This window comes from Homarus americanus, unplaced genomic scaffold, assembly GCF_018991925.1.
Source record: "Homarus americanus isolate GMGI-L3 unplaced genomic scaffold, GMGI_Hamer_2.0 scaffold43895, whole genome shotgun sequence".
NCBI lineage: Eukaryota > Metazoa > Arthropoda > Malacostraca > Decapoda > Nephropidae > Homarus > Homarus americanus.
Window position 1 is genome coordinate 25923 of NW_024738072.1, and position 21379 is coordinate 47301.

Below are 21379 nucleotides of genomic sequence, written 5' to 3' on the forward strand. Positions count from 1 at the left end.
ACAAGAAGATAATGATGAAGAAGAAGAAGACGAAAACATAATAATAATAATAATAATAATAATAATAATAATAATAATAATAATAATAATAACAATAATAACAATAATAATAATAATAATAATAATAATAATAATAATAATAATAATAATAATAATAACAAAAACAATAACAAAAACAACAATAATAACAACAACAAACTATAGGACAATCCAGTCTCTAATCCCCAAACAAACAAACAAACCCCACAACAACCACCCCCCCAAACAAACAAAAAACACCTCATCATAACGAAGGTACACTAAGCACACGCTCTCTTCTCGTTCACTCCTGTAAGTAAAGCCATGAACGGCAAATTGAGTCGATATAACAACACGCCCTTCACGACCCTGCTGTGGTGATGGCGTAAAGCACACTGAGGGCATATACCTCCTGATGGTGAACCTGAGGAAGGGAATTACTGCATGTAGTCTGCCAGGGGGTGAAATGGAGGTGGGTGGATGGGGGGAAGTGGAGGTGGGTGGATGGGGGGAAGTGGAGGTGGGTGAATGGGGGGAAGTGGAGGTATGATTCAAGTGGGAGGGATGGAGGTTGGTAAGATGATCCAAGTGGGAAGTAGAGTTAGGGGAGAGAGAGCCAAGGGGGAAGTGGAGGTGGGTCTAGTCAAAATAGTTAGATTAGGTTTGATTTGGTTAGGTCAGGTTAGGTTAGGTTAGATTAGATTAGGTTAGGTTAGATTAGATTAGGTTAGATTAGATTAGGTTAGGCCGTGTTAGTCCTACCACCCTCTTGGACTGGGACCCATATGACCTGACCTGCAGACCTTCACAGATCTCACCAAACGTAAACAACAATCTCTTCTCTTCATATTTGTTTCCTCTTTTTCTCTCCCTGGTTCTCACAAGACTCAGCCAGCCATGGGAGGAACTAACATCCCAAAAGGTGACTTGGTCGAACCTGGGTCTTCGCTGCTAACATTTCCTGATTTTGTTCCCCTCCACCACCAGCAGGAGGAGAGGGATATATAGCAATCGATGTATGTGTGTTTGTGTGTGTTTGTATTCAGTATGTTGTAGAATCGACAAATTTTACTCGGATTTTTACGTTACTTGGTATAAATGTCCTGAACAGAATGAGTGTCGTGTATTGCCGAAGAAGATTCTGTTGGCCTGTATATTCTCCCATCTTGGCCTGTATATTCTCCCATCTTGGCCTGTATCCCCCCCCCCCTATCCCCCAAGGCCTGTATTCCACCCGTCCTACCCCCCTTCCCCCCTCCCCAGGCTACAGAACAGGGAGGGGGAAGGGGAGGGGGGTGGTACAGGTCCTCTTCAAGTGGATCTTATAGGAGAAGGTATTACTGAAGGTATCGTCTGATTTATTCCGTTTTATCATGAAATTCATTATGTTACCATCTTCATGTCTGAGGGTTGGCGACTACTGCCCTCCACACTAATAGTTTCTGTTAATTTCACGTAAAAGATTTAGTTTAATAATAATAATAATAATAATAATAATAATAATAATAACAGCTCAGTTTTCTTCTATTTATTATTTTAGACCAAACTATAAAAAAGTGAGTTTATATATGTGTATATTATATAAGGTAAGGGTCCAGTATAGTAACTTTATCAAATATTCAGTACAGGAGGGGAAACAGGGTAATTACAGGTAGGTGATCATATTGAAAGCCAGACGAAAGGTGACTCACGTATCATACCCAACCAAAAACCGTGATGTAAAACTAAACCTATTCTCAATATGTCGTTTTAAACCCCGATATCCTGAACTGGTTTTTATTGTTTTGCTATTAAAAGTTGTGTTCTTTTTATGGCTATTATAAATTAGGTTTATTTTATTATAATGTTATGGGATATGAAGCAAAAGTTTATAAATAATGTTGTTATTTTTTAGGTCAGGTGGTGATTGTTATTGCTGTTAGTTGTTATTTTTTCGACTCGTTACTGTTGGTTGCATTTGATTGATCATGAACCACTTGGGACACTCTTCATTATTATTATCATTATAAAGAAACACAACCCTACACACATACACCAACTCTTTACTTAAACTCTCCAATAAAACGATAAAAAACAAACAAATAATGACAGTACTGCAAAATCCATCTCGAAAAGAACATCCCCCGACTTTTTCTGTCCAATAAAAACACGTTATGTTACCTGTCCATTCCCCTTCCACGCTGGTCAAGGCTGGCTGGTCAATGACGTGCGCACAGCCATCATTACTCACTAAAACATCGCACAGGTAGGGTGAGTATCGACGTCAATTATGTTAATGACCAGTATTATGCAGATGAATTGAGGCTAAATTTGGATCATGGTTCTAGTTTAGTACAGCAGGAGATAGAAATTTCGTATGGGTAAAACCTTGACTGTACCGTGGGAAAATTGGATCTACCGTGGGAAAAGTTGTTGTATCGTGGGAATATTAGACGTGCCGTGGGAGAGTTTGTTCTATCGTGGGGAAAAAAAACGACCAACCGTGGAAAAATTCGACTTACCGTGGGAAAATTCGACCTACCGTGGGAAAATTTGCCCTACCGTGGGAAAATTCGACCTACCGTGGGAAAATTCGACCTACCGTGGGAAAATTTGCCCTACCGTGGGAAAATTCGACCTACCGTGGGAAAAAGTAATAGCTCTGAAGTAGGAAAATAACACAGTGGATAAGAGTAGATATGGAGAACACAAAGGGGAGGAATGTACTATATGCACCAAGCCTTAGAAAAAAAAATACCAATAATATAAAGAACAATATAGGAGAGAAACTTTCCCCTGAGAGACTTCTATACGGTGAAAAAAAAATCTTTATATCGAGTAAAATTCTTAAAGTAACATATATAACTAAAATCACCTATATAAGCGTGTTTATACTGTATTCTATATATTGTACACTATGTTGCCACTTGTGAAAATATTAACATACATTTCAGTTCTCTCAACAATAATCTATAGATCAAAACAGACAGACAGACAGACAGATTAAAACTACCCATAACTTAATGATACTCAGTTAAACTTTCATCTCCACAATATAAATTAAAATACCAGATTTTCAAGATGTTTCTTCGTCAGTCTAAGAGAACCAAGTAATGTAGGTATATGAGTGTGTGTGTGTGTGTGTGTGTGTGTGTGTATAGTGTGTGTGTGTGTGTGTGTGTGTGTGTGTGTGTGTGTGTGTGTGTGTGTGTGTGTGTGTGTGTGTGTGTGTGTGTGTGTGTGTTTGTTCTGTATAGTGTGTGTGTGTGTGTGTGTGTGTGTGTGTGTGTGTGTGTGTGTGTGTGTGTGTTTGTTCGTGTATAGTGTGTGTGTGTGTGTGTGTGTGTGTGTGTGTGTGTGTGTATAGTGTGTGTTTGTTTGTGTATAGTGTGTGTGTGTGTGTGTGTGTGTGTGTGTGTGTTGTTAACTTGTGTGTGTTTGTTGGTGTAACTTGTATATATATGTGTGTGTGTGTATAGTGTGTGTGTGTGTGTGTGTATATGTGTGTGTGTGTGTGGTGTGTATGTGTGTGTGTGTGTATGTGTGTTTGTTCATGTAATTTATTATGTATGTGTGTTTGTGTATAAGATATGTTGTGTATTTGTGTATGTATTTGAAGAATAATATAATATGTGACAACCAAAGCTCGTCACACACACACACACACACACACACACACACACACACACACACACACACACACACACACACACACGTTATTAAATTCCTCCCTAATACAAGAATTAATTAATATTACCACCATGTTAAAATTTCGAAAACAAATATTATCAACACCGAGACAATTAATTGATAACATTCCACTATATGTGACATACATACATACATACATACATACATACATACATACATACGTACATACATACATAGGAAGATATACAGATTGTTATATATACTTTGGGAAATAAACACTACAGGGTATATATAGATAAGGATAACCACACACACACACACACACACACACACACACACACACACACACACACACACACACACACACACACACACACACACACACCTATCGTAAGTGTCTATAATTTATTTTAAAATCACGTTGGTTTAATCAATCAATTTCCTTTAATTCTGAAAAAAAATATATATTAAGAGATGTTTTATACAAAGTCAATTCATACACAGTCTAATACCTTCTCTAGTCATACATAATTATATACATACACCATTATGTAAACTCTCACAGGTATACATGTAAACATTGAGCCATACATAGAAACATTCGAGGTATTATTTATTCGTGAATGTTTCTTGTTTTCTGACCTTCATGAGGAATGAGACTCGTCACTAGTTGTCATTTATGGACGAAAACATTGGTTATTGAACACTTGTCGACCATGGTGACCTTGGCGGGCCAGGCATTGTTGATGAGGTGTGTTTGTCTCTCAAAGTTTATTTAAAATTGTATGTTTTTTATTTAAATTTTGTATGTGAATTGGAGAGCATAACACAGAAAGACAGACAGACAGACAGACAGATAGACAGACAGATAGACAGATAGACAGACAGATAGACAGATACACTCCATGTTACGGTGGGCGGGCAGGAGTTGATTACCTAAGTCACAACACTCACAGGTAGTGCACCACCCTCGTGTGTGTGTGTGTGTGTGTGTGTCTGTATGTAAGTAGGAGACCCAATATTCCACACAGGTTGGTAATCGAACCTCCTCGACCATTCACGTGTGCAGTAAACGCTCTCTCTCTCCCCGTTCTGAGAGAGCCAAACATAAACACCGGCGGGCTGTTCTACTGCAAATTAAAGAAAAACAAATACCATTGGTTGGGATACGAGGAGGTGTTGGGGGAGGTGTTGGGGGAGGTGTTGGGGGAGGGGGTGGGGATGAGGGAAGGGGGGCGGCGGGAACCAATACCAGGGTGAATATAAGTACCAGCAACACTACCACCACCAGCAGACCGGGTGATTGTATTCCACTGAAATCACGGAGCCGACCTCACCCCTCCCCCTTCCTTTCACCCCTCTCTTCACCCCACTCTCCCCCACCCCCTCCCACACCGTCTCTGGTCCATTTTTGATCGGTCGTGTATTTTCCTTCAGCTATTCAAGCCATGGCGTGGTTCCCCCCTCCGGCTGCCGCCAGTTAAAGTGGAAGCTTTCACCAATTTTATTAGCGGTCTGTGAGACGCCCATTCGGGACTCTGCGTCGGGGAGAGCTGATGGATTTTTTTTTTCTTTCCACGACGCCAAGGCAAAGTTTTTTTTTTCTAAGGAACAGAGAGAAGCCTCCTGCTCTTGACGATGACGGGGAATTTTTTTTTCTGCCCTCTTTTGATTTTCAGTGGAAGTAAAAGACAAGACCATTATTTTTTTTCCCTTAAATTTGGAGGAGAAAAGAGCAATCTTATTCCCCGTAAAGAGGGAAGGAAGTCTCTCTCTGTCTGTCTCTCTTTCTCTCCCTATTTCATTATATTTCTATATCATTCACCTCTCTATCTCTTAATTCACTTTCTCAAACGATTTTTTCTTTAGCTCTCTCTTTCTCCAATGGTTCTCTATCTCTCATTTTCTTCATTCATTCTCTTTCTTTCTTTAACGTTTCTCTCTCTCTCTCTCTCTCTCTCAGGTCAGCATCATTACAAGCCTCCGTGGAAAAGTTTTAATTTCAACCTCATTACTGACAGTCCTGGAGGTAATGTGTCGCTGAAGGTGACAGCTAACAGATGTTGATGACAGCTGACAGTGGTTGATGATAGCTGATAGTTGTTGATGACAGCTGACAGTGGTTGATGACACCTGACAGTGGTTGATGACACCTGACAGTGGTTGATGACACCTGACAGTGGTTGATGACACCTGACAGTGGTTGATGACACCTGACAGTGGTTGATGATAGCTGACAGTAGTTGATGACAGCTGACAGTGGTTGATGACAGCTGACAGTGATTGATGACAGCTGATAGTGGTTGATGACAGCTGACAGTGATTCATGACAGCTGACAGTTGTAGATGACATAAACTTAAATGACAAAAACAACCTTAAGTTATGAGTTATAATTTCATGACACAAATTTACAAGGTGCGTTAAGATGGCGAATTAGAGTGCGTTAAGACGGCGAATTAGAGTGCGTTAGGACGGTGAATTAGAGTGCGTTGAGACGGCGAATTAGAGTGCGTTGAGACGGCGAATTAGAGTGCGTTAAGACGGCGAATTAAAGTGCGTTAAGACGATGAATTAGAGTGCGTTAAGACGGCGAATTAGAGTGCGTTGAGCTGGCGAGTTAGAGTGCGTTGAGACGGCGAATTAGAGTGCGTGGGGGGCGAACCAGATGAATGACGAGACGAAGGTAAATGATTGAAAATATTTTAAGAAGGTGGAGACACGGAGAGCCGATGATACATGAAGGAGAAAAATGATAAAGGAGGAGGAAGAGGAGAGAGAGAGAGAGAGACATGTAGGGAGTGATAGATAGAGGCAGTGAGAGGTAGATAGACACGGAATAGAAAGATAGACAAATAGACGCTATGGTAGACAAATAGATGCAATGATAAGACAGATAGACGCAGTAATAGAGAGAAAGACGTCATAATAGACAAATAGACGCAGTAATAGACAAATAGACGCAGAAATAGACAAATAGACGCAATAATAGACAGACAGACGTCATAATAGACAAATAGACGCAGAAATAGACAAATAGACGCAGTAATAGACAAATGGACGCAATGACAAACAAATAGATGCAAAAATAAGACAAATAGACGCAGTAATAGACAAATAGACGCAATGATAGACAAATAAACTGGAACTAGCAGCTGTTAGGGGTCACGGAAGTTTAACAACAGACCGTAGCAGAGGAGTGACGAGGAGGCGGCCGCTCGTACTGAAGACAAATTGAGTTGGAAACGTGAAAGAGAGAATGAAGATGGAAGTCTCACTGACGAATTGACTCAGTTAGCGAAGTGCTTGGATATGAAACTTTCAAGAAATGTAAAAGCTGTGTGTGTGTGTGTGTGTGTATGTGTGTGTGTGTGTGTGTGTGTGTGTGTGTGTGTGTGTGTGTGTCGTTTTGTTATGCTGGAGTGTGTAACTGAGTCCATTTTTCTTCTTCTTTGAATCCGGGTTGGGTTGGGTTGGGGCCTGTTAGACCTAAGGGGCCTATCTAACCAGTCTTGGTATATTTATTTACATATCTAAGGTCGATTAAGTTGGTATATTTACGTTCAAGATCACTTCATTCAATCACAGTCAAGGCAAAGCACCGTGATGTAATGATACTGGAAACCGGAAATGAAAGATATTTATAAATCCCCCCACCCCCACACACCATAAAAAAAAGAACACACGTACACACACACCTAAACACACATAGACATAAAAACAAACACTCACATACACACAAGCAAACACACACACACACACACATGCACCCACACAATATATCGCGTTGTTTGTATAAGCAAGAATATCCAAACACACATTTCATTTCAGTTGACATTCAGCGGATAGATAAATTAGTGTTATGAAAAGAAAAAAACACAGAAATTTATTGGGATTATTATATATATATTAATTTTATTTTTTGGGGGGAGGGAAGAAATTTATGAATATTGAGTTGAATGATCAGTAGATTTTAAAGACGTTTGTTTATACTGTATGTGTTTTTTTTTGTGTTTTAACTATAATATAAAAATAATAGAAACAAAAAACAACAACACAAGAAAACAAAAAAAATCAAACAAGGATAATTAAAAAAAAAACAATTAAAAAAAACTGATCACACAGGAAAAAACAAAAACAAAAACAAAAAAAAACTTCACCTCACATTCGATCAAGACCATAAACATTATCCGCCAGGTCAGGAAAACCCGGAACGCTGCTGGTTGTGTGTTTTAAACCAGACTCCTCGTACACACAGCGCCACCGAAAAGTATGTGGTGATAATTCGAACCAACGTCAACAAACCATTTAACAAGAGAAACGGATTATTTATATTTTTTTTTAAATATACGAACGCGTCTCATAATGTATAGTGATAGAGCTTTTGTGTATCTTATCGAGGGTTTAGGTTAGGTTTAGGTTAGGTTTAGGTTAGGTTTAGGTTAGGTTTAGGTTAGGTTTAGGTTAGGTTTAGGTTAGGTTTAGGTTAGGTTTAGGTTAGGTTTAGGTTGTACAGAGTTAAGTAATGGGAGGAATTTGCCTGTGTGTAGTTATGGAGACGTGTTTGATGTTTTAAATTGTCTTCGTAATTTTTTCTCAATATCTTTAGGTTTAGTAGTGAAGGCATCTGTCTGTCTGTCTGTCAGTCTGTCTGTCTGTCCTTCGTCTGGGTTGAATTAAGTGATATAGACACACACACACACACACACACACACACACACACACACACACACACACACACGTCTTCAACTTGCATACAGAGTACAACATTGGGGCTTCTTATGTCTTATATATGGATGGCTGGAGAGGGCGGAGAGGGCTGGGATAACGGAGAGGGAGGAGATGGTTTGTTGGAATGGCTGAGAGGGCTAGGAGAACTAAGAGGCAGTGAGGGAGCTGGGGGGAACTAAGAAGGCTGAGAGATCTGGGAGAAATATGGGAAAGTAGTAGTAGTAGTAGTGACAGTAGTTGTAGATAGAAATAGTAATAGTGGTAGTAGTAATAATAATGGTGGTTGATGGTTGTGGTAGTAATGGTGGTTGTGGTAGCAGTAGTAATGGTGGTACGGGCTGAGGTACCTAGCCACCAACACCTTCGGCGTCAGACAAATGACTGGTGCCCGTAGCTTGTGTCATCGCCCTTACTCACTGTCACAAAATCTCCAGTTGCCGCTCCGGAGATTTTACCCACAACCCTAAATAAATCCCTTGAAAAAAAAATCCCTTCGTGAACGTAGAGGCGATGAGGTAATTTCGTGATATATAATGTGTTAAAAAAAATATCCTAAGGGAAGAGTTGGATAGAGTTTATTGCTGTGGAGAAATTGGCGAATTGACAACCGTGAACAAATCTAGGAAACCAGGGCAGCTTCCCCCTCCTCCCCCCCAGTCAGGGCTGAGCCACCGTCGGGGTGGGACACGCTCGCTCTCTCTCAAGGGGGGAACACTTGCTCTCGCTTGGCAGGGACTCAATCTGTGTTATTCATTGAGTGAGATAAGTGCTAGAAAGAACAATATCCGCAATCACTACTCTGTAATTAGAACTGTGTCCAAAGAGGAAATAACACTCTAGTGATTTATAAAGTTTTTTTTTTCTTTAGATAAGTTCAAAGTTTTAAAATGACTTTACCCAATGAGTGAAATTTGTAGATAATTTATTTTTGTTGCTGAACTTAAGCCGCTGGTCACGAGAATCACCACCACATATCATAGACTCAACCATCCGGAGAAACACTTGAAAAACCAAAAAAAAACAAAAAAATCCCCCAAACTTTAAGAAAACATAAAAAAAAATCATATTACGTTTTTTGAATGGCATTAGTCTCTTGTTTACAAATATTAATGTTTATTTACCGGGTGATTATATGTAGTGTGGGAGACGATGATGAAGTGCTGTGTTGGTGGTGGAGGTGGTGGTGATGGTGGTAGTAGTAGTAGTAGTGGTGGTGATGATAATGGTTGTAGTGGTGGTAGCGACGGCGTAATAGTGGTGTCGCTGCTACTACCAAGTCCTCGTCAAGTGTGGTATGATAAAGACAACAACAACAACAAATACAACAACTATAACAAAAACAGCACCTTACTCGCTCGACAGTCAACTTCGTGCTTGAGGTAAGGTCGACTTTCAAACTCCTCAGCAAAAATACTACCATATTCTCCCCCCATCACAATCCTCCACCCCCCACCCCCCAAATAAGAAGGTGATATGGGAGAAAATAAGTGTAATCTTTTTACTACTGAGAGAGAGAGAGAGAGAGAGATCTATGAAACAATTACCAAACATTTAATTTCTTCTTCTCATCATCCTCAACTGGGTATAAAAACACATTAAATAATAACATAAACAATAAACAAAAGAAATAACGAAAGAATATCAAACAAAAACACAATAACTAATTACTGGTTATACAATACTAGTGAAATTAACTTATAAACAACAACGATTTTATTTTTAATCTATAACGAAATCTCCCTAGACACAAACGACCTAAAATCACAAACTGTATTTTATATAACTTTATAAAATACTAACTTCTTATACCCTAATATATGAGTAAATAAAGAACTTAACGAATCAATAGGAATAAAATAACTAATATAATTTTAATATTTTTTTTAGTGTTTTTTATATCTATAGAAAATTATATTTGATTTGTTGGTGTTTGTGTGTGAATCCGGATTTACTTGGATTATATATACGGGTGAAGAGAGACCAAAGAACATTAAGGTCGTCTCAATGTGTATTTGATGCTGTTTTTCACCCTTACTTAATTTGGTTCGGTTAATATATACCTAACCCTTATCTAGCACCAGAATACCTAGCACCTAGTTAGTACCAAGCCACTAGTACCACCAGCACCCAGCACACAGAAATAACTTAACGAAAAATATTTCTCCCCACCAACACTACCACCTTTCACTAACACACACACACACACACACACACACACACACACACAAATAGCTCGGTTACATTTTCCAATACCTCACTACAACGCCGGAACAAAACGCGGCGAAATGTTATGCAGGAGGGAGGGAAAAAATGTTTTATTCTCGTCAAAAGGAGTTTTTTCCCCAATAGTACCCTTCCTTCCCCCTCCCCCCCAAAAAGGTAATATTTTCTCTACTATTTATTTTATATTTTAACATTTTAACCCATTCAATACTGTATAGTTAACTGTGTGATTGTGATGAATTTTAGTCTGTTGGTTAGGTTAGGTTAGGTTAGGTTAGGTCTGTCTTACTGGAGCTAAAACAAAAGAGGTATTCTCAAAATTCCACAGGGTAAATTTTCTCCTCTGCGGCAAATGGTGTAAGACGCAGCTAACTGGCTCACTTAAGCTAAGAAGAAAAAGATGGATTCTCGTAGGTTCTTTCATGAAATTTTTCCTCACGGCGCGGCGGCAGGCGGGCGGGAGGGCGGGTGCTGTGAACGAGTATCTAATTGGCTTGCTTAAACTACAACAGAAGGATGGAATATCAAAAAGGGCTCATAATGATAAACTACCCCAGGTAATGATAATATAAAACGTATATAAATACCTGTTTTACCTGAGCTACAATACACCTGATTTACCAATGGCTCCAATGTTGTATTTTTTCTTCATAATTTAAGGTTACAATGCAGTTAACTCCTTCACATGAGGTTTAACACAGTGATCAATGGTTGAATGACGTTAGAAGTGTGTTTAATACTCTGCTGTAACTTATATATTCCCATATCTGCTGTTATAAGAGACATTTAATGGAAGAAACTTTGATAATCTTTCCTTTTGTCGTAATTTACATCAACAAGTTAGGAAACAAATCACATATCCAGTTAAGAGAAAAAATTTAACGTATCTCTGAGAATTAATTTTTTGTCCTTCTCAACCTCTAAGTGATCCAATCAGGTGAGAAATTTAACCTAAGACTTTCTGAGAATTCCTTCCTTCCTACCCCATATCTACACTTCAAGAGGAAAATATTTAACGTGAGGAACCTCTGAGAATCCAAGCCTGGCAATAATTTGAGCGACACGAACGACAACTTGGAGAAGGACAGTTTGCGTCACACCGAGTCTCTTGCCAGGAAGAAATATGAAGGAAAAATATATTTGTAGAAATTTTTACCATCAAAGGGAATTTCTGAAGCTGTACTTTGTGAGGTAACGTGAGAGATGAAAGGCCCGTGTGGGGAGGTGTGGAGGGGGAGGTGCGGGGAGGGGTAGGGGAGGGACCTGGGTATTTATGGTTGATATAAGGTGCTTTACTGTCTCTGTGTTTTATAGATTCTTTGTAGGTAAGTGAGACGTCTTACCTGTATAAGATATTTTGTATGTGTGTGCGTGTGTGTATGTATGTGTGTGTGTGTGTGTGTACTAGGTGGTGAAGGGAACACCTCACCTGGGAGACGATAACTCCAATAGATGGTTAATTAAGTATGTAATTTCGATATACGATTTACCTCTCTCCTCATGCTACGATGGTCTGGACAGGTAATACACACACACACACACACACACTTGATCCTGAGGTGTGATGAGAGTGATACTAATATGTAGTTATTATGTAAATGTAGAGAATTATGTAACTAATGTATATATACCTTAATCATGGGTAATAGTATTGTACCTGTAACTGATTTTTTTTTACCTGTACCTGAAGTAACAATATGAAGTGAAAGAAAGAATCCAGAACATCACAAAAAAAACATTGCAATTATATATATTTTTTCATGAGGACAAAAACTATTACAAACATCTAAACAAAATAAACTAACTCCTAACACAGAATAAAATTGAATTACGACTACAATTATTGTCTAAACACTTCACATCACCTGTAAAGAACAACAAACGCAACTAACACAACTAATCTCTAAACGCACACACACACACACACACTAAGGACGGGTCTTGCAAACTAACTACTGATGCAGCAATCATTTAGTCGATGAACAAGCACCAAAGTCGTTTCCATTTGCTCCACATCCGTCAAAGGGTAACTTCAATTTTCTAGATTAGTTTCCAAATAGTGTTCAACTGTGTACACCAGCCAACACTACTGCTTTGATGACTCCTCCGTGTCTGGGAGAGTTAGTCACAGCTCCCCTAAATGAAGGGTAAAACTAAATACGGAATCAGGACGTAGGTTTTGAAGTATAGGTTTTAATTCCGTGGGACTGGTTGGGTTGGGTTGGACTGGGTTGGGTTGGGTTGGTTTTGGGAAAAGACACGGTAAAAACTAGAATTAGATTTTGCCACAACATTCGGAAAACAATAAAAATAATTAATATCTACAATTACCAAATAAAAAAGAAAATGATAAAAATAAATACCAATCAACACAAAAGAAAAAAAAATACTTGATAAAAATCTACAAAAATCAAGTAACTGATAAATTAATAAAAAAATATAAAAAAAAAAATGTGATATAAAAAAAAAAACTAATTATGCGATACTGTAAAAAATCCCCCCCAAAAACAAACAAACCAATCTTGACAACCCACTACATACATACACACAAATAGTCGTAAAATGTCGAAGTGAAAATTAATATTCGATCAATCAATCAAAAAAAAAAAAAAGTTGAAAATAGAACCATATCATCAAAAACTGCATATAGGGAAACCTGTCAAATTTTTAATAGTTCAATGTTGGTCACTTTTTACACCTTTACCGCACAGTGGTCATAGTGGGGACGGAAATTAAATAAAAATAATAATAAATGCAAAAAACAAAAGAACTACGAAATAAAAACTGATAAAACATAAAAAAACACCAAACAGAGATTGAAAAGAGGTATAAAAACACAACACACTGAAAATATCACAAAAAAACACAAGCGACACAGATTAATACAAAAACATAAACACCGAAAAAACAACAGGCTAATAAAGACACAACCACAAGACAGTATGATAAAGGAGAGGAAACACAAAACACGTGATAAGACCCAGAGAGACAGAAGACAGTTTAATAAAGGCCCAGACGCAGGATATTTTGATAAAAGAACAAAAACAAGAGAAAAAAATCATAAAACTCCGCAGCTGAAACATGACAAACGCACATACACACACACACACAGGAGAGAGAGAGAGAGAGAGAGAGAGAGAGAGAGAGAGAGAGAGAGAGAGAGAGAGAGCACTAACGCTGACAAACTGTGGCGGGGGAAAATAAGGGTAACACAGAGTCCACACCCTCATAAAGAACCAGGTGGACAGTCAACGGAGATTTCAGTCCAAGAACCTCACTGATACAACAACATCAATACTACTACTACTACTACTACTACTACTACCAACAATAATAATAATACTAATTCCACTACTGTACTGTAATAGATGACTTTAACTTCAGTACTCCCTTCCATAAAAAAGATTTCGTGTACTCCAGTCGCTTCACATAAGACAAATCATCACCATTCCTTCCCCGTATACCACTCACCTCTCTGGTATCCGTTCCCTTCCTACGCCCATCCTCCTTATTTCTAGTGCATCCTTCACCCCCATCCTACCATATCCTTCCTGGTGTTACCCTCTCCTACTTAAATTCCAAATCTTACCACTTTCCATCCTGCCAATATGTTCGAATCGCCTGAGGAAATACATACATTCCACTATATATTTCCATCATCTCCCTCCCTCCCCCCCTCCTTTTGAAATGGTTCCCTCTCGACATTATATCTTTTATCGTAACTAATACCATCTCTCTCTCTCTCTCTCTCTCTCTCTCTCTCTCTCTCTCTCTCTCTCTCTCTCTCTCTCGGTCAATTCACACACTAACTGTTCCATAACTGTTCCATTCGCTGACACAACCATTCCCAAGATATCCGAGTCTTAGTAATTCTTCCATTTTATCTTCTTTTAAAACTTACATTCTCATCTCCCTCTGTCTCCCCTTTCTCTTACTATTTTTACTTTGGATCACATTCACGATTAAAAACTTTCACCAAATACTAAATTTTTCCCAAGATTATTCACTAAAGTTTGTATATATTATGATTAACGAACAACTAGAGTGTAATCATCTGGAAACAGCAGCAACCTTACCTCTAATAGGCATCTCATAACCACTAATTACCATCCTAGTTACCTTTCTCATTTACCTTTGCTTTTATTTATCTTAATTACCCATTCATGATAATACTTTCTTTTCGTGGTCCTAATAAAAGACTAAAAGTGAGAAAAAACAAAAATATGTAACAAAATGATGATGGTGAGGAAGAGAAAACAAGAGAAAGCAGATTACTAAGACACATAAGAGTGATAGTGAGAAAGATAGAAGGACAGACTAGGGAAATGAGACAAACATATAGGTGATAATAAGACTAACAGCAAAAGAATGATGAGAGAGAGAGAGAGAGAGAGAGAGGTGAGACCAGAGGGTTAGGGACTAAGGTATGACTTCCTCCCTGGGCCGTCGGGGGGATATCCTGCCTCCATCAAGAAGTGTGTGTGTGTGTGTGGCAGACAAGTGCTCCCTCACACACACACACACACACACACACACACACACACACACACACACACACACATGTAAGGTAGAATTTAGTGATGTCGTCTGCTGGCTGCCATAAAAAGCCTTGTTTAACAGATCCCTACCAAGACAAATCACTGGAAACTCTCCCTAAACAACGTATGTAAAGACGAAGTAACATTACGGCCATATAATCTTAAGGAAATGGTATCCTACGGGTTCCATAATTTATAGGATAGGATTAAGTGAATATCCTACAGAACTCGTGTTGATAATATGTACAAAAAAAGGATTTAAATTTAGTGATATCCTTTGGTAAGTTACTATGAAATCCTGTAGATGAGAATTTAAATTAGACATATCCTACACTCAGCCATGCACAACAGGATATGCCAAGGATGTAACTGTCATGTTGAGTTTCACTGAGCACTTGTGGAGGAGGATAGGTACAGGAGAGTTCCTTCGGGAGTCAGACAAAGGCAGGATATAATGTGAGTATATCCTGTAGAAGTGAGTCAAAGGCAGGATATAATGTGAGTATATCCTGTAGAAGTGAGTCAAAGGCAGGATATAATGTGAGTATATCCTGTAGAAGTGAGTCAAAGGCAGGATATAATGTGAGTATATCCTGTAGAAGTGAGTCAAAGGCAGGATATAATGTGAGTATATCCTGTAGAAGTGATTCAAAGGCAGGATATAATGTGAGTATATCCTGTAGAAGTGAGTCAAAGGCAGGATATAATGTGAGTATATCCTGTAGAAGTGAGTCAAAGGCAGGATATAATGTGAGTATATCCTGTAGAAGTGAGTCAAAGGCAGGATATAATGTGAGTATATCCTGTAGAAGTGAGTCAAAGGCAGGATATAATGTGAGTATATCCTGTAGAAGTGAGTCAAAGGCAGGATTGTGAGAGACGCGAGTAGTAGTGAGATACTTTACATACCTCACCTGTGCTAAACAAAACACACCTGTTATTCAGAAGGTAATTAAGGCCATCAGGTGAATAAATTAAATACCTATTGAGAAAAAAAAAATGGCAGGTCAGGTAATTAAATTCTACCTTTTTATTTATTCCGTATTTGAAATAAATTACCTCACAAATAAATTGATTGGGTGTTTACGGTATGAACAGTATATAATTATTATGTGTTTGTTGATGATGTTGAGATTGATGATGATATTGATGATGTTGCAGTGTGTTCGTTGATGTTTGTTGATGATGTTGCAGTGTGTTTGTTGATGTTTGTTCATGTTGCAGTGTTTTTGTTGATGATGTTGCAGTGTATTTGTTGATGTTTGTTGATGATGTTGCAGTGTGTTTGTTGATGTTTGTTGATGATGTTGCAGTGTGTTTGTTGATGTTTGTTGATGATGTTGCAGTGTGTTTGTTGATGTTTGTTGATGTTGCAGTGTGTTAGTTGATGATGATATTGCAGTGTGTTTGTTGATGTTTGTTGATGTTTGATGATGTTGATGTTGCATGGGTGGGGAGAAATATATCAAAGAGAAAAAGTAATGGAAGTGAATATTCAGTTTAATTACTTCGTTAGCCTGGGTGAGGTAGGAGAGAGGTTGACTGTTGAGGATTAAATAGACAAATTATTCTACTGTTGTGAGTTAACTTGATAGTCGTGATAAAAACAGCAGCATGGGATAAATTAGATATCTTTTGCAATCAACAAAGTGTGTTATAATTAATTTGAAGTTATTGAGATGTTTACTTAGGGACTTTAGTATAAATAGAAGTGATATTCGTAAAAAAATAACCCCAATGATTTCTTTTTTTTTTTATCAGTTTTGCAGCAATTCCATGTTTTATTGAGGTTTTTGTCATTCGCTTTATATTAAATTAAGAGAGATTAGAAGGTAATTGATAATTTAATAAAGAAGAAATCGCATTTTTTTTTACCAAATTCATATAAAAACAAACAAAAACAAACAAGGACATTTGCTAAAAAACAAAAAAAAACAAGAACATTCGCCAAAAACAAACAAAAACAAGAACACGCCCAATACAAAAAACAAGAACACTCGCCAAAAACAGAAACAAAAGAACAAAATCCCTCAGTACAGTATTAGTATCCACCAAATCTTTTCCCCGTGAGTAAAATTTTTTAAGAAGAACGCCGTCGCTTATTCTACCCCAAAACAGTTTTTTCCTGAAATAACTTTTATTTTCTTCTGTTTCGAGGAAGTAAAAAAACATTTCTCCATAGTTTCTCTCATTTTTTCTTTTGTAACTTAAAATTTCCTAAACAATTACATAAAACATGATACAGTAACTCCAGGGTACAAAATACATACTCGACTGTATCTTAAGTTAAATAGGTTTATATACAATGTGAGTTATTGCTGTATGAATTATAAAACAGCTGTAAAGATAACTAGATATTACATAATTACTGTAAGATAACCCAAAACAAAGACTATTACGGTATAAGTATTACCTCGCTGGGAAGAGAGAACCAACAAGGTATATTATTAATTCAGACACACTCTTATTCCACCTGGTTACAGTACAGTAAGGTGTTTACTACATACTGTAACACAAAATACATTAAAGAAATATATTCCCCAGAGTAACAAGTTAAAGAGAAATAGACAGATATAAGAAAAAATAAATCTTGACATTTTTCCCAGGCAGCAGATGGATATTGTTGTCTTCTTATACTATTTCCTATGCTGTAGCTTGATGATATATTCTCCTTTATATATATATATACAGGTATAACTTAAAACAAAAACATAAAAATACATCTAAATTAGACCACATCAAGTTCCTAGTGAGAAGAGAAGAAAATATTGATAGACAGAACCTAATAATATAATGGTCTTGAGTCCTGTGGCTTCATTGAGTTTACACCACACCAACACGAGTCACAGTCCCCCGCCAATACACAAGCATTAACTATACATTTTCTTATCATATCTCTATAATATAACTCTAAATCCTCTTACTTTATGAGTCTACTTTATTTTCCACATAATTTGCTATATTTGTTCTGCATATATCAAACACGTGGGGTGAATATATTGGGATATATTTTTCGCTAATGGATGTGTGTGGTTGGTGGGAGTGGTGGTGTAGTTGGGGTGGAGTGGTTGGGGGGAGGTGAATTGTGGTTTAAGAATTTGAGTGGTTGGGGAGAGTGGTGTGGTTGGGTGGTGGTTGGGGGAGGTGGTGTGGTTGGGGTGGAGTGGTTTAGTGGGAGTGGTGGCAGGTGTGGTTAGAGTGAAGTGGTTGATAGGGTGTGAGTGGTGTGGTTGGGGTGGTGATGAATGGGCGTGGTTGGGGGGTGGAGTGGTGGGGAGTGGTGTGGTGTGGTTGGGGGGTCAGTGAATGAGGCCTTGGCATGGTTGGGGTGGAGTGGTTGGGGAGGAGTGGTTGGGGAGGAGTAGATGGTGGCGTGGTTGGGGGGTGGAGTGGTTAGGAGTGGTGGTTGGGGTGTCGCTGCCACCTTCTTTCTCGTTCTCTGAAACCGATCCTAACCTAACCTAACCTAACCTCACCAGGAAACAGGACCCATATACAAAAAACTCGGTTCAATAAGGAAACAAAAGTTCGATTATATTACATACTATTATTTTTTCCAGGCTAATTATCATCCATCATCACCACCATGGTATAATTCAGTAATTAGTTCACAGCGATTATCATCAATTAGGGATCTGATTTACATACTGATGAAGAACGTTTTGCCTTCTCTGGTAATACGATGAGGGAAAAAAATACACTATCTGAGTTATTAGATTTGGATTGAAATATGACATAAAAAAACTCTGTGAGAAAAGGGGTGATAAAGAATGTTTGAAATTGGTATATTTATTAATCATGATATAAAAATAAAATGATAAAAAAAATTAATAAAGGGTTTTAATGCAAGATAAAATAAAAATAAAAACAACAGGGAATTTTAATGACAACGAAGCGGCAAAAGAACAGAAATAAATCGTAAACTAATAAAAATTGTTGAAATGGCGTGAAATTTTTAATAAAAGAAGAACAACACCGCAAACGAAAAAAAAAACACGAAAAAAATAAAATAAAAAACAAAAAACAGCGGTATGTCAGCATTATATTACACAGGCGTAGAATTAATACCATAACCCGGATGGTCGAAGCTGCCAGGTCACATCTACAACAATGACGCAACAAAAATATAATACAGTATTGTAAGTTATAAAATACACGATACAATAATTAAATAAATGAATATAATGATGAGGTTCAGTGTTACATTACAATGACTTGATGTTACAATATGAGAGCTATTGGTAACATTGTATTCCTTCAGGTCGATATTGGTAACACAGTGCATGGTATTCTGAGTTTACCTGTGCTAATAAGTCACTCAAGAACCACCTGTAGGAACCTTTTATAATCCAGTTTATCTACGGGAATTGATCTAAAAAAAATATCTTTACGATTTTATGTGAGACAATATGACACAACGGACGAAGAATTTTGACAACCCTACCGAGACAACACGAGTCACAGTGTTCATTTTGAAACTCATCGATCACCCCAAGTACAGATACTATTTTGGAGAGTGAGTGAATGTTATTGTTTTTCTACTTAGCTTTGCGAGGTTAGCTTAGACCCCAGTTCACTTTTACACTCCCGATGACCAAAGTTGATAGGCTGACATTTCATTATGGCCAACGCTAAATTTCAAACCTAATCACTAAATATCATAGGTAGGCCGTATTAAAGGCTTGACATTTACATAATACCAATAACGTATGATAAGCGTTGGTAATTAACGAAACCTGGTCATTAGTTTGAGTTGTATGATATTTTAAAAGTTATTTATTTTGGGGATGTGATTTTGTGGGAGTGGGGAAAGTTTATTTATGTTTTAATATGTTAGTTAATTATGAAAAGGTTTGATAGGTTGGCACAGGTGTTCTTGATTAGTACAGGTGGAATATATATGTAGTTGTTCCAGTACACACACACACACACACACACACACACACAGTTAACCATGGAGAGTCACTAATGCCTATCAGACGTTACCTATAGCGTACCCGTTTATGAGCAGGTCACCAAAGAGCCGTGTGTGTTGGGGAAGGGGGATATAGGAGGAGCGAAGGTTTGCCCAATATTCCAAGATAGGCGGCCCTCGTGGTAATTCTGTTTGGCCAGACGCCCTTGGGACTCTTAGACTTACTGTTATCACACACCTTCCCCGCCAGGTAACGTTCTTTACCTGTGATTAACATACTGGTGGTCTGAGTTTACCTGTAATATACCTAATGGATTAAGGTATTTAAGATATTCACAGGTAACTTATATAAAGAAAATAAATATTCAGGTATATATTCAAACAGTGTTAATGCTCGTTGTATATACTTTCTAATAATTCTTCGTCGATATAGGTATAGTATATATCTAACATTGATCTTTAACTGTATATATCCATTCCTATATATACTCGTAAGTAATATATACCAGACTACTGCTTTAATTAACATATGTTGAGTGTGTAGTACCACTTGTTACACTCACTGGTTTAAAGCACCCATGTCTTGTCTCACGTTTCCACATACATACATACATACATACATACATACATACATACATACATACATACTATAGCAGGGAACAGACATGGTATTAATAATATTATCTTTGATCTATTAAACACAAAGGCACATAAACTTTATATACTTACAAAATACTACACTACATAATTAACATCATGTACATATTTACACTTTATATTGACTTACACATAGTACACTTTAAAGTCACTTATGCACATACAACTAAAAGAAAACACTATACACACGTTAATACACATATGATTCGTTTTAATGTCCTTATGTGCTTCAGCGGCCAGGGTCTGTAAGCTTAGTTCCTACATTATTCAGTGGCCAGGGTCTGTAAGCTTAGTTCCTACATTATTCAGCGGCCAGGGTCTGTAAGCTTAGTTCCTACATTATTCAGTGGCCAGGGTCTGTAAGCTTAGTTCCTACATTATTCAGCGGCCAGGGTCTGTAAGCTTAGTTCCTACATTATTCAGCGGCCAGGGTCTGTAAGCTTAGTTCCTACATTATTCAGTGGCCAGGGTCTGTAAGCTTAGTTCCTACATTATTCAGCGGCCAGGGTCTGTAAGCTTAGTTCCATTATTCAGCGGCCAGGGTCTGTAAAGATTAGTCTTTGCATTATTCAGTGGCCAGGGTCTGTGTTTTCCTATTATTCAGCGGCCAGGGTCTGTAAGCTTGTTCCTACATTATTCATGGTAGGTCTGTAATTTGTTCTACATTAT

General features: G+C 37.8%; 1 protein-coding gene across 1 annotated transcript in view; it reads left to right on the top strand.

Moving 5' to 3' along the window:
* The first annotated feature begins 9044 nt into the window (after nt 1-9044).
* LOC121873657 overlaps nt 9045-21379 on the top strand; it is a 46446-nt gene continuing 34111 nt past the window's right edge. Inside the window, exon 1 of the mRNA XM_042377304.1 lies at nt 9045-9756. The gene's annotated coding sequence lies outside the window, so the exon portion shown is untranslated. The remainder of the gene's footprint in view (nt 9757-21379) is intronic.